We start from the raw sequence: 15,461 nt of genomic DNA, 5'->3' as shown, positions 1-15,461 counted from the left end.
AGAGCTTCACCTGTAATTTACTGACATGTGCTTTGTTGCTATGTTGGAGTGCTGTAGCATAGTTTCATGATGCATCTTAAGTGCCATGATGCTGTTAAGCGCGTTTTTGCATCGTTCTTGTTTTGATTGTCATTTCGAAACCATGCATCTGTTTCCAGTGTTCCTTATATCGATTTCGACCAAAATCACTCACTATTTCCAGTGGCATACTTGGTTTGCCAAGTTGATTCCATGATCATCCTTTTCCTTTCGGAGTACCCATATGCATTGCACATCATACGTTGCATTGCATGCCATGTCTTGCATCATGTTGCTTGTGCATTGCACCATGATTGATTGTTGCTCCGTTGGTCGTGGTCTTGCTTTGGGTAGAGCTAGGAGATGAGTTCATGAACGAGGATCCTGTCGAGTACGTTTACAAGGAGCAAGCTTTCGACAAACCTGAGAACTTGGCAGGCAAGATGACCATTACCCTCGATATCACTGCTATCTTTGCTTGCTAGTTGTCCGCTCTATCGCTATGTCGCGCTACCTACCACTGGTTTATCATGCCTCCCATTTTGCCATGTCAAGCCTCTAACCCACCTTCCTAGCAAACCGTTGTTTGGCTATGATGCCGCTTTTGCTCAGCCCCTTTTTATAGCGTTTCTAGTTGCAGGTGCCTTGTAGGTTGTTCCATGTTGGAACATGGATATGTTGGGATATCACAAAATCTCTTATTTAATTTAGTGCATCTATATACTTGGCAAAGGGTGGAAGGCGTGGCCTTCTGCTCGGTGTTTTGTTCCACTCTTGCCACCCTAGTTGCCGTCATACCGGTGTTATGTTCCTTGATTTTGTGTTCCTTACGCAGTTGGGGTTATGGGACCCACTTGACAGTTCGCTTTGAATAAAACTCCTCCAGCAAGGCCCAACCTTGGTTGTAACATTTACCTCATAACAACTAAAATTTTCCTAGGGAGTAATTAACCCGAGGATTATCTTAACTCAACCCCCGGGCCAGTGTTCCTCTAAGTGCTCGTCCAACCTAGGCGATGTATGGAGCCCCCTGGGCAACTAGGGTCTCAGCCAACCCGACGTCTTGCCCATTTTGTGTGCCCTGAGAATGAGATACGTGCGAGTCCTATCAGGATTTGTCGGCACCTCAGGCGGTCTTGCTGGTCTTGTTTTAGCATTGTCGAAATGTCTTGTAACCAGGATTCCAAGACTGATCGGGTCATTCCGGGAGAAGGAATATTCTTCGTTGATCGTGAGAGCTTGTGATGGGCTAAGTTGGGACACCCCTGCATGGTATAAACTTTCAAGAGCCGTGCCGCGGTTATGTGGCAGATGGGAATTTGTTAATATCCGGTTGTAGAGAACTTGACACTTGACTTAATTAAAATGCATCAACCGCGTGTGTAGCCGTGATGGTCTCTTTTTGGCGGAGTCCAGGAAGTGAACACGGTTGGGTTATGTATGAATGTAAGTAGTCCAGGATCACTTTTTGATCACTTCTAGCTTAAAACCTTTGCGTAGTTTCTCATCTTACTCTTGTACTCGTATGTTAGCCACTGTATTTGCTTACGCTTGTTGCAACTCCACCTCAAAACCACATCCTACCCATAAGCTTAAATAGTCTTGATCTCGTGGGTTTTAAGATTGCCGAGTCCTCGTGACTCATAGATACTACCAAAGCAGTTGCAAGTGCCGATGATGCCAGTGCAGGTGATGCCACTGAAACCAAGTGGGAGTTTGATGAGGACCTTGGTCATTACTATGTTTTCGTTTCCTGATGATCAGTAGTGGTGCCCAGTTGGGACGATCAGGATTTAGCATATGGGGTTGTATTCTTTCCATTTGCATTCGTCTATAGTCGGACTATGTGTGTACTCTGAATGATGTACGAATTATTTGATCTTTGTGTGACATCGCGACTGTAAGCCAACTATTTATTCCTTCCTTGTTCATTACATGGGATTGTGTGAAGATGAACCTTCTTGCGACAAAACTGAAATGTGGTTATGCCTCTAAGTCATGCCTCGACACGTGAGAGATATAGCCGCATCTTGGGTGTTACAAGTTGGTAATCAGAGCCATCCCCGACTTAAGAGCCCCCTGCTTGATCGAATCGCTGACGTTGTTGAGTCTAGAACAAAAATATTTTGAGTCTTAGGATTATATATATCGAAGAGTAGGATTCTTTTTACTCCTAAGTCCCCTTCATCACTCTGGTGAGGTCTCCTGACGTAGATGTTTTGCCTTTCCTCTCCTCAATTTCACAAAAAAATCAGGATCACGCGGGTATCTTGGGATCATTCTGATATTCTTGTGACGAGAACATTGTTCTTGGTGCCTCCTGTCGGATTCCGGGTTCCGGCAGACCCTTGAGGTTCAAACACTGGGGTGCGCGCGGAGATTTCGCCTCCTACCTACCTGCACCCCTCCGCCTTGCAAAGATCTAAACTAAGGAAAGAACTACACAAGAGACACAGGGTTTATACTGGTTCGGGCCACCGTTGTGGTGTAATACCCTACTCCAGTGTGTGGTGTGGTGGATTGCCTCTTGGGCTGATGATGATGAACAATACAAGGAAGAACAGCCTCGCGAGGGTCTATTCTTGGCTAGGGCGATGAACTGCTGGGAGGAGTCCAGTCACCCTTCTCTCTCTCTACCTGATCTTCTCTATCCTTTGACCCCTCTCTTTTCTTCCCCCTTTGCTCTGTGGGTGGCTGGTCCTATTTATAGAGGCCCTGGTCCTCTTCCCAAATATCGAGCGGGAAGGGAGCCAACAATGGCGGGCTAATTTGAAGGGGGACAGCTAGTATCAACTATCCTGACAAAAGTAGTCTTCGCCTGCGCAAATCTCTGCTGATGACGCCGTCTTGGGCTCCACGGTGACCTCCGTCTCGTAGTCCTCCTGGTCTTGGTCTCGTTGCACCGAAATGGAAACCTTTGCCTGATGCCTTGGTACTCCGCGGCTGCGCTTGCCCCCTTTGCACCAAAGAGGAAGGGAGGACACTGCGCGGGCTGGCACCCGCCTGGCGCCCCAGGTCGTCATGGCTTGCGTCACGGGCACCTCGTGAGGTACCCCGCCTTGATCTCTCCGCCTCCTCATGAGCCAGCCTGACGAGGCCGCGCCTGAGGAAGATCCGCGTCGTCCACCCCGCGAGGCTTGGCCCCTCGCGAGGGTCTTGGGTTTGTGTTGGTGAAGATGGGCCGCGCTGGGCCCCCCCTTTGAGCCACGCCGCAGGCCGCAGGCAGGCAAGTCAGGGGACCCCCGTTCCCAAAACATCGACAGTAGCCCCCGGGCCCAAGGCGCGCCCGGACTTGGCCGTGCAGGGAGGCGGAAGGGCAAGAGCGAAGCGCCGTGGGCCCTAACAGCCTGCGGCCTTGGGCGCCGCATGGCAGTTGATTGGACGTGGGCGTCTCCACTTCCCCATGGTGCCTCGGCAACTGCACGGATTGGACAGGTCCCTGCATGCAAAGTGGGTCATGATTACCTGCAATCGTGGAAATAGGCGGTTGGCCTTCACCGGCCATAAGTACGGAACAGCGCGCGCCCTTCCAGTCCATCCCTACTTGCTCCTCCTTCTTCCTGATCCTTGCTCCGTCTTGCTGCGATGGCTCTGATCCTCCGGTTCTCGACGACAGAGAAGGGAAAAGCTCCCCGAGAGGATCTAGACCCACTCCCGCCGAAGAAACGGCTCGCACCCCGTGGCCTGGACGAGGGGGCCCTTCAGGTGGTGTCGAGGCCTTGGTGCGAGCGGGTGCCGCCGGGGTTCCCGCTGCCATTGTACGCCCACGTCGAGGGCCCCGAAGGAGCTGATGCTGACCGCCATGGACGGCGCCGCCGTTGGCGCCGGCGGGTCATGAAGGTGTGGGTCGTTCCCCCTGGGGTCCACACCGAGGGCTCCTCCCAAGAGTTCGTGCTCCACGTCGCCATTCCTCTTCAGTCTTGGATCCGCCTTCCTCCCTTCTTCGCCTCCATCATCCCGTAGGGGGAGCCCCTGGAGCTCTGGCTGCAGCACGCCGGCTGCAGCACCCTCGCGACCGAGGCAGAGGTCGCGGTCGTTACCCCGGGCGAGGTCTTCATGACTCGGGGCTGGAGAGAGATCGCCCGGGTTTGCAGGGTAAGGGGCGTCTTCGCGGTCCACTTGGATTACGACGGTGCTTCGGTGATGCTCTTCAAGGTCTTCGATGCGAGCGGGCGCAGGCTGGAGTGCTGCCCCGGGGAAGGTGGCCAGGACCCTGCCGCGACAAGGACTGGGCCCGCCAACCGCTCCCTTGGCTGCTCCTCAGGCGGTGGAGGTGTCGGAGGCTCCAGCGACTCCGGCGAGCTCTTCGTGACTCCGGAGACGAGCGACGATAGCTACGAGCCCCCGAGCCGGCGCCGCTCCTGGAGCAGGGCGGGCTCGTCAGGCCGCCGCCGACTCTGATCTGGATGGGGTTGGCGTCGGTGCTTGACGGCCCACTGTTGATGATGGCGTCTTTTGCAGGGCCGCACGTAGTTTGTGTCCCTTTAGGATCTGTTCCCTGCGAGGAATCAAAAACGCGCCCCGTGGGGGCTTATAAGGTGCCTGTGACCTGTTTTGTTAATATAACCCTTGTCGTAGAATTGCGCGAGTTGCTCATTCCGTCTTAGCTCAGTCCTCCCTTTCGAGCCTCACGAGGGCTTGGTGCTCTGCGCCGACAGGTCCCAGTCCCAAGGCGGCTTCAGCTGTCGCTGGTATGCCAGGTCACGATACCGTGGTCAAGGCCAGGAGGTGAGCGACCCGGAGTCCGGTAAGAGCCCCTGAGTCGCGATGCTCAGGAGGTCCCCTTTGGCACCTAAGCAGCCGTCGTTTGGTGAGAAAGGAGAGCGGCGTCGCTAACACGGGGTAGCATGAGGTGCGGGGATGGTGCCACGGCAGCTGGCGCTTTCGGGTGATGACTTATCTCGAGGATCAGGGGCCGCTCTCTGGTGTGTCGCCGGGTCCGTGCATCAGCAGGCGCGAGGTTGCTCGGTGAGGTCCTCGTGTGTCTCTCCCCTCTCGCCTTTGCTCCCCTTTCTGCTCTACGTCCACGGGTCCCGGCCCTCGAGCGAGTCTCAGCCGTCGCTGTTATGCCAGGTCGCGATGCCGTGGTCAATGCCAGAGGGTGAGGGCTGGAGAGCCAGTAGGAGCCCTGAGTCGCGATGCTCAGGCACCCCCCTTTAACGTGCAAGCGGTTCGCGCGGACGAGAGAGAAGGAGACACCGCAAGGGCCTCACCTGACGCAGCTCCTTCAGGAGGTCCTGCAGGCCCATCATAGAAAAAACAAGGGGTTTCCATGACAATTGACAGTCAGCCGTTGGTTGCTTCCGAGGGGTAGTGAGGCACCGAAGGCTTGACGAGGTGACGCTATGCGGGGCTGCCGCGGCTAGAGCTCAGCCATCCAGGTTTGTCAGCGTTGCAGGGACGGACCCATGCGCAAGTGTCGTGCCGTTTGGGAGCAGCTCCGTTAGTTGGCGTCAGTTGAGCAGGCAACTAGGTAAAACTCATTAGCCGCGAAGGAGTGGATTCGTTCAAGTAGATGCTGGGAATGCGGATATCACTGGGTCAGGCCCGAGCGACTTGGGGGGTCATGCAGCCCGAGGGGCGCCCCCTACAAGGTAAGCTAACAACATGGAATAAAAAGGGATACACGCCGTAGGGACGGACCCACGCGGCCTGGGAATAATGCAGCCCTGGGGCGGGGGGCGCTCCCAGCTGGAAATAAAACTCGAAAGATGTCACCTGATGATGTTGAGGGCGAAGGAGCATTGGTGTAGCAGACTCGCCGGGCTGCGGAAGCCGATCCTCACGAGCCCCCAGGCCCAGGGGCCTCGGGAGGCTCTGGATGCGCTAGCGGCTCCTCATGGGCCATCTCCATCCCTGCCAGGGCTGCGGAACGCCCTGCCTCTCGTGCCTCCGTGATGCCCCTCATGAGGCGCTGGTACGCGTCAGCCGCGTTCGGCAAGCCGTAAGGCATGCGAACGTAGCTGTGGGGTGGGCCTCCGCAGCGCCCCACTCGCGAGGGCCAGAGGCGCTCCAGAGAGGCGACTCGGTTGAGCCCTGGTATGTCGATGCAGACGCGCAGCCCACCATCCTCGCCTAGATGGGGAGCCACTGCTGGTAGGCGGCGGCCGCCTTTCATGACTCTTGACTCCTGTAACTCCTGAATGGCCTTGCTGACGAACTCCTGAGGGTCTTGGTCTCCTTGCCTTGCTCCTTCTTGAAGGAAACGTGCTTCGAAACACGCCTCCATGTGGTGCCCAAGCGCCTCCCTCGTGACCCTAGCTAGGTCGGTGGCCCTCCAGGGGAGAGCCCCCGAGCCCTGCCTGAGGAGGGCACCGGGCGCGCTTTCCTATGCGATGGAAGGAGGTTCCCCCTGGGCAGGCGTGGGCCCAAAGGGGCCTGCCTCCTGAGTGGTCACGCCAGACGATGTCTTCTTCTTCTTAGGGGCGTTCTCGGGAGGCCTCCTGCTTCCACGATCCGGGTCTTCCACTAACGCGGCTTGAAAGGCCCGTTCCAGGGAACACACCACGTCCTTCTCTTCACATGGCACCGTGATGACTCCGCCACTTCCTGGCATCTTGAGGACGTTGTAGCCATGGTGAGTTACGGCCATGAACTTGGCCAGCGCTGGGTACCCAACGATGGCGTTGTACGGCAGGCGAATGTGAGCGACGTCGAAGTCGATGAGCTCGGTACGGTAGTTGTCGCGTGCCCCGAAGGTGGCAGGGAGGCGGACCTGCCCAATCGGGACCGTGGAGCCGTCGGTGATACCGGAGAAAGGCTTGGTTGGCTGAAGCTGGCTGTAGGGCACTTGGAGGTTGTTGAATGTCTCCACAGACAGGACGTTGAGCCTTGCCCCGCCATCGATGAGGGTCTTGGTAACCACCACGTTGCTGATGATTGGGGAACAAAGCATCGGGAGGACTCCGGCTGTAGCCTCACACTTGAGCTGATCTGCTGAGCTGAACGTGATGGCGCACGCCGACCACCTGTTAGGGCGCGTGGCTTCGAGCCTGGGAGGACTGCGTTCACTTTGTTGGCGAACTGCTTGAATATGCGCTGAGAGGCTAGGGCTTGGGCCCCGCCCAGGATGCAGGCGATCGCGCGCGGCTCCTGGAAGCCCCCAGCCCCCTCGTCCTGGTGGCGGTCCTCGTTTCTCGTTGGCTGCGGCGGCAGTGGTGGGAGGCCTGCATTGCCTTGCGGGTGATCCTCGCGAGGCTGATCCCTCCAATCTCCCTCGCGAGGCTGATCTCTCCAGCCTCCCTCGCGAGGCGGGTCTTGCCAGCGATCCTCGCGAGGTTGATCGCACCACCCTTGGCACGGGCCACGGTCTTCCCAGCGTCCTGCGTTCCTTCCTCCTCCTCGGCCGTAGCCCCGGTCACTGCGGTCAGGGCGACGGCCGATCCTTCCTTCTCGCATGGCTCGGAGCTCTTGACATTCGTTGGTGTTGTGGGTGTGGAGGTTGTGGTACACACAGTACCGGCTGCCCTTGGAAGGTTCGGGCTGATCTCTGCCCCGCTTGGTGTCTGGTTCTGCCGCGAGCACGACAGCCCCCTTGCGCTGCTCATCCTTGGCCTTGGGCTTCTTTTCTTATGGGTCTGCGGCAGGCAGCTCGAGGAGGGAGAGGCGCCCTTCCTCGGCCCTGGCGCACTTGGTTGCCAGGTTGAACAGTTCTAGGGAAGTGCACAGGTCTTCATGCATCGCCAGCTCCTCCTTCATCTTGACGTCGCGCACACCGTCGGAGAAGGTCGAGATGATGGCCTCCTCAGTCACATTGGGAATCTTGAGGCGCGCATTGTTGAAGCACTAGATGTACTTCTGCAGGGTCTCCCCGGGCTGTTGCTTGATGCGGCGCATGCCGCTCACGGCGGGTGGCCAGTCGCGAGTGCCCTGGAAGTTGGCGATGAAGCGGGTGCGCATCTCGTCCCAGGAGGAGATTGTGCCTGGAGCCAGGTTCAGGAGCCAGGTCCGGGCCTCGTCCTTGAGTGCCATGGGGAACCTGTTCGCCATGACCTTCTCGTCTCCATTGGCAGCTTCGATGCCCAGCTCGTAGAGCTGGAGGAACTCCGCAGGGTCATCCGTGCCGTCGTAGCAAGGAGGCAAGTCTGGCTTGAACTTGCCGGGCCACGCGACGTTGCGTAGCTCGGCGGTGAAGGCGTGGCAGCCTGCTGTGGCCATGGGAGGCCTTGGATGACAGGGAACTTGGTCTTGCATGTCCCCACGCGCTGCAGCTGGGAGCAGCGCGCGGTCTTGATGCGCGGGAGCAGGAGCATGGTCACGACGTGCTGGAGCAGGGAGCGCCCGGGCAGCTTCTTGCGGGCGAGGGACTTCTTGACAGCTTTGTTCTTGCTGCGCTGGCGCCTGACGGAGCGTGTTCCGCCAAGGGGCCACGCGCCTTGGAGCCATGGCGCCTTCTTGAGGAGGAGGCGGCCGGGGCGCCGCCGGAGCTTCACTGCCCGCGTGGGGCAGGGTGCGCTGCAGCCGAACGGACAACGCAGGAGAGCCCCCTGCGGCGCAGACGAGCTCGGCGACGCGGTCGAGCCATTCTTCGTAGACGTCGTCGACGGGACGGTAGCGCAGGAGCTCCTTCGCCGCGATGAGTGCAGCCCGAGCATCCATGGGCGCGCGGAGCGCGCGGGACGAAGAACCAGCTGGGGTGAGCGAGGGAGTCGTGGTGCGGCCGTCTTGCCGCACGGACGGATGCTGGGACGATGATTGCTCCTCGTCCCCCGCCGGGCCGGTGGCGGCGTTGACGGCAGGTGACGGGGAACGGCGAGGACGCCCGTCGACAGGGGCCGTCTGGGCGACGCGGGAAGCGAGCGTGGCCCGGCGCTCAGCGCGGGCCCGACGAGCGTCAGACATGGGCGTGATGGTCGGAGGAGAACGGGGTGGTGGAAGACGAATCCCGGCGCACCCCTACCTGGCGCGCCAAATGTAGGATTCCAGGTTCCAGCAGACCCTTGAGGTTCGAACACTGGGGTGCGCGCGGAGATTTTGCCTCCTACCTACCTGCACCCCTCCGCCTTGCAAAGATCTAAACTAAGGAAAGAACTACACAAGAGACACAGGGTTTATACTGGTTCGGGCCACCGTTGTGGTGTAACACCCTACTCCAGTGTCTGGTGTGGTGGATTGCCTCTTGGGCTGATGATGATGAACAATACAAGGAAGAATAGCCTCGCAAGGGTCTGTTCTTGGCTGGGGCGATGAACTGCTGGGAGGAGTCCAGTCACCCTTCTCTCTCTCTCTACCTAATCTTCTCTATCCTTTGATCCCTCTCTTTTCTTCCCTCTTTGCTCTGTGGGTGGCTGGTCCTATTTATAGAGGCCCTGGTCCTCTTCCCAAATATCGAGCGGGAAGGGAGCCAACAATGGCGGGCTAATTTGAAGGGGGGCAACTAGAATCATCTATCCTGACAAAAGTAGTCTTCGCCTCCGCAAAGCTCTGGTGATGACGCCGTCTTGGGCTCCATGGTGACCTCCGTCTTGTAGTCCTCCTGGTCTTGGTCTCGTTGCACCGACATGGCAACCTTTTCCTGATGCCTCGGTACTCCGCGGCTGCGCTTACCCCCTTTGCACCAAAGAGGAAGGGAGGACACTGCGCGGGCTGGCACCCGCCTAGCACCCCCAGTCGTCATGGCTTGCGTCACGGGCACCTCGTGAGGTACCCTGCCTTGATCTCTCCGCCTCCTCGTGAGCCAGCCTGACGAGGCCGCGCCTGAGGAAGCTCCGCGTCGTCCGCCCCGCGAGGCTTGGCCCCTCGCGAGGGTCTTGGGTTTGTGTTGGTGAAGATGGGCCGTGCTGGGCCCCCCTTTGAGCCACGCCGCAGGCCGCAGGCAGGCAAGTCTGGGGACCCCCGTTCCCAGAACACCGACACCTCCTCACATTTAGGGGTTGTGGCAGTGTCCCGGAGAGTTGAGCTCCGAGGTGTTGTCGTCACAATTTTATCGTTGTATTCTGGAATACCTGAGTTCGCCGACATCGAAAATCTCTTTTATGTAGTTAGTGGTGAGATAACCTCAACGCCACCCAGTAATGGCGAGGGAGTTCAGGAGTATTTCCACAACTCGTATAACGGATGCTTTTCGAAGGTTGAGGTACACGATTTCCGTAGTTTTCTTGGTTATGTGTTGATGGATGGATACAGTTGGAGCGTACGGCTTGTTAGTTGTGTGATATATATTGTGCCTCCATGTATCCCCAACACCAGATTTCATAACTAGAAACTTTCGGGAGTTAATAGGTGGGAATTCAAGTAACTCTTAGTTATTCTTCCGATAGATATTTGGTATTTGATTGGGTGATCCTTACCATTTATTTGTTCCAGTCGTACCTTGTTGTTTCTTTCATCAATCTCTTTTAAGTGGCTTCTCACCTTAATGGTCGTGTAATGTTAAATTTCGAATTCATTCGTTCAACCTCTATTTGAATTTTTATTGTGAAGACTATATGTAGCAATTTCTATCCGTTGATTCGGCTTGTCTATTTGTCTATCATGGTTCTAACGAATCTCACCCTCCTCGGGATGGGTCCTACAACGCGTCTGAATCCGGACCGCAACGATGGGGATCAGGCGAACCCTCCACCTCCGCCACTTCCTCCACCTCCGGAGGCATGGCAAGCAGTCATGGCAGCCACCAACGCGAAAACCCGGATGCTTTTGCAACTCTTGCAAGAGCGCAACCAAGGTCAAGGCAACCAAGGGAATCAAGCTCAAGGGCAATTCAACAATTAGCCTCAGTTTGCTACCCTCAACGAGTTCCTTGCAAATCAGCCAAAGTCTTTCAGCAATTGTGCCGAGGCCATGGACGCCGATGATTGGCTCATGGACATCAGCATGCATTTTGAATGTAGCAATGTCAGGCCTGAGGACTATGTCAAGTTTGCTTCTTTTCAGCTCAAGGACCAAGCAGCTGATTGGTATCAGTAATACAAAATTCCAGAGGGGCATGAGTGATTACCCGGGATGACTTCTACCGGGATTTTAAACCTCACCACATTCCAAAAAATTTTGTCGAGGGCAAGCATGAGGAATTCCGCAATCTCAAGCAAGGAAGCATGTCCGTGTATCAATACAACATCTAGTTTCAGAAACTTGCTCGCTTCATGTCATGGTGGGTGCACGGCAGATGCCATGGGATGTATAAAGAGAGGAGGAGGCTCGAGGGCACTGGTAGGCTCTAGAGGCGAACTCGGCATGAGCGAGCATGGGACGCAAGACATACCCAGGTTCGGGGCTCTTCGGAGAGATTACACCCCTAGTCCTGCCGAGTGTGGTTTATATGTAACAACACAAAGTTGCTCCTAGAGTTATATGGATGGAGAAGGAGGTCTGGCCAAGGCTTAGGCTGCTCCCTCTCCTTGGGTTTTGCTTTGTGTGTGATCGATTGTGTGAATGAAGTGGGTTCTGCCCGTATGCAAGGGGGCTCTACTACCTCTTGAGCACTTGTGTTGGTTTTCCCTTGAAGAGGAAAGGGTGATGCAGCAAAGTAGCGTAAGTATTTCCCTCAGTTTTTGAGAACCAAGGTATCAATCCAGTAGGAGGCCGCGCACGAGTCCCTCGCACCTACACAAACAAATGAATCCTCGCAACCAACGCGATAAGGGGTTGTCAATCCCTACACGGTCACTTATGAGAGTGAGATCTGATAGATATGATAGGATAATATTTTTGGTATTTTTATGATAAAGAGAAATAAAAGATGCAAAGCAAAATAAATGGAAAAGGAAATAACTAAGTATTGGAAGATTAATATGATGGAAGATAGACCCTGGGGCCATAGGTTTCACTAGTGGCTTCTCTCAAGAGCATAAGTATTTACGGTGGGTGAACAAATTACTGGTGAGCAATTGACAGAATTGAGCATAGTTATGAGAATATCTAGGTATGATCATGTATATAGGCATCACGTCTGAGACAAGTAGACCGACTCCTGCCTGCATCTACTACTATTACTCCACACATCGACCGCTATCCAGCATGCATCTAGAGTATTAAGTTCAAGAGAACAGAGTAAAGCTTTAATCAAGATGACATGATGTAGAGGGATAAACTCATGCAATATGATATAAACCCCATCTTATTATCCTCGATGGCAACAATACAATGTGTGCCTTGCTGCCCCTACTGTCACTGGGGAAGTACAACGCAAGATTGAACCCAAAGCTAAGCACTTCTCCCATTGCAAGAAAGATCAATCTAGTAGGCCAAACCAAACTGATAATTCGAAGAGACTTGCAAAGATAACCAATCATACATAAAAGAATTCAGAGAAGATTCAAATATTGTTCATAGATAAACTTGATCATAAACCCACAATTCATCGGTCTCAACAAACACATCGCAAAAGAAGATTACATCGAATATATCTCCACAAGAGAGGGGGAGAACCTTGTATTGAGATCCAAAAAGAGAGAAGAAGCCATCTAGCTAATAACTATGGACCCGTAGGTCTGAACTAAACTACTCATACTTCATCGGAAGGGCTATGGTGTTGATGTAGAAGCCCTCTGTGATCGATGCCCCCTCCGGCGGAGCTCCGGAAAAGGCCCCAAGATGGGATCTTGTGGATACAGAAAGTTACGGTGGTGGAATTAGGGTTTTGGCTCCGTATGTGGTAGTTTGGGGGTACGTAGGTATATATAGGAGGAAGGTGTATGTTGGTGGAGCAACAGGGGGCCCACGAGGGTGGAGGGCGCGCCTGGGGGGTAGGTGCACCCCCTACCTCCTGCCTTCCTCGTTGATTTCTTGACATAGGGTCCAAGTCCTCTGAATCATGTACGTTCCAAAAATCACGTCCCGAAGGTTTCATTCTGTTTGGACTCCGTTTCATATTCTTTTTCTATGAAACCCTAAAATAGGCAAAAACAACAATTCTGGGCTGGGCCTCCGGTTAATAGGTTAGTCCCAAAAATAATATAAAAGTGTATAATAAAGCCCAATAATGTCCAAAACAGAATATAATATAGCATGGAACAAACAAAAATTATACATACGTTGGAGACCTATCAAGCATCCCCATGCTTAATTCCTGCTCATCCTCGAGTAGGTAAATGATAAAAACAGAATTTTTGATGTGGAATGCTACTTGGCATAATTTCAATGTAATTCTTCTTAATTGTGGTATGAATATTCTGATCCGAAAGATTCAAGACAAAAGTTCAATATTGACATAGAAATAATAATACTTCAAGCATACTAACTAAGAAATTATGTCTCTTCAAAATAACATGGCCAAAGAAAGTTATCCCTACAAAATCATATAGTATGGCTATGCTCTATCTTCACCACACAAAGTATTTAAATCATACACAACCTCAATGACAAGCTAAGCAATTGTTTTATACTTTTGGTGTTCTCAAACTTTTTCAATCTTCACGCAATACATGAGCGTGAGCCATGGACATAGCACTTTAGGTGGAATAGAATGGTGGTTGTGGAGGAGAAAAAAACGGGGGAAGATAGTCTCACATCAACTAGGTGTATCAACGGGCTATGGAGATGCCCATCAATAGATATCAATGTGAGTGAGTAGGGATTGCCATGCAACAGATGCACTAGAGCTATAATTATATGAAAGCTCAACAAAAGGAACTAAGTGGGTGTGCATCCAACTCACTTGCTCACGAAGACCTAGGGCATTTCGAGGAAGCCCATCATTGAAATATACAAGCCAAGTTCTATAATGAAAAATTCCCACTAGTATATGAAAGTGATAACATAGGAGACTCTCTATTATGAAGATCATGGTGCTACTTTGAAGCACAAGTGTGGTAAAAGGATAGTAGCATTGTCCCTTCTCTCTTTTTCTCTCATATTTTTTATTTGGGCCTTTTCCATTTTTATGGCCTCTTTTTTTCGTTCGGAGTCTCATCCCGACTTGTGGGGGAATCATAGTCTCCATCATCCTTTCCTCACTTGGGACTCATCACACTTTTATTTACTTACAAATCAACAATTACAACTCAATACTTAGAACAAATTATGACTCTATGTGAATGCCTCCGGCGGTGTACCGGGATATGTAATGCATCAAGAATGACATGTATGAAAGAATTATGAACGGTGGCCTTGCCACAAATACAATGTCAACTACATGATCATGCAAAGCAATATGACAATGATGGAGCGTGTCATAGTAAATGGAACGGTGGAAAGTAGCATGGCAATATATCTCGAAATGGCTATGGAAATGCCATGATAGGTAGGTATGCTGGCTGTTTTGAGGAAGGTATATGGTGGGTGTATGATACCGGCGAAAGGTGCACGGTATTAGAGAGGCTAGCAATGGTGGAAGGAAGAAAAGTGCGTATGAGTCATAAAGAACTCATATACTTATTGCAAAAATCTACAAGTTATCAAAGCAAAGTATTACGTGCATGCTCCTAGGGGGATAGATTGGTAGGAAAAGACCATCGCCCGTCCCCGACCGCCACTCATAAGGAAGACAATCAATAAATAAATCATCACATAACGGTTCACCATACGTGCATACTACGGGAATCACAAACTTTAACACAAGTATTTCTCAAATTCACAACTACTCGACTAGCATGACTCTATTATTACCATCTCCATATCTCAAAACAATTATCAAGTATCAAACTTCTCATAGTATTCAACACACTCATAAGAATTTTTTTATTAATCTTGAATGCCTAACATAATTAAAGCAAATTACCATGTTGTTTTGTAGGACTCTCAAAATAATCAAAGTGAAGCATGCGAGAAAAATAGTTTCTATAAAAAAAATCCACCGACGTGCTCTAAAAGATATAAGTGAAGCACTAGAGCAAAAACTATATAACTCAAAAGATATAAGTGAAGCACATAGAGTATTCTAACAATTTCCGAATCATGTGTGTCTCTCTCAAAAGGTGTGTACAGCAAGGATTATTGTGGAAAACTAACAAATAAAGACTCAAATAATTCAAGACGCTCCAAGCAAAACACATATCATGTGCTAAATAAAAATATAGCTCCATGTAAAATTACCGATGGAAGTAGACGAAAGAGGGGATGCCTTCCGGGGCATCCCCAAGCTTTGGCTTTTAAGTGTCCTTAGATTATCTTGGAGTGACATGGGCATCCCCAATATTAGGCTCTTTCCACTCCTTGTTCCATAATCCATCAAATCTTTTACCCAAAATTTGAAAACTTTATAACAGAAAACTTACAGTAGAAAATCTCGTGAGCTCCGTTAGCGAAAGAAAACAAAACACCACTTCAAGGTAATGTAATGAACTCATTCTTTATTTATATGGGTGTTAAACCTACTGTATTCCAACTTCTCTATGGTTTATAAACTATTTTACTAGCCATAGATTCATGAAAATAAGCAAACAACACATGAAAAACAGAATCTGTCAAAAACAGAACAGTCTGTAGTAATCTGTAGCTAACGCAAGATCTGGAACCCCAAAAATTCTAAAATAAATTGCTGGACGTGATGAATTTATCTATTA

Source organism: Triticum urartu, chromosome 4A (genome assembly GCF_056163025.1).
Source record: "Triticum urartu cultivar PI428250 chromosome 4A, HENAU_Tu73, whole genome shotgun sequence".
In the NCBI taxonomy this organism is placed as follows: Eukaryota; Viridiplantae; Streptophyta; class Magnoliopsida; order Poales; family Poaceae; genus Triticum; species Triticum urartu.
The sequence above is the reverse complement of the archived record's forward strand: the minus strand, read 5'-3'. Positions refer to the sequence as shown.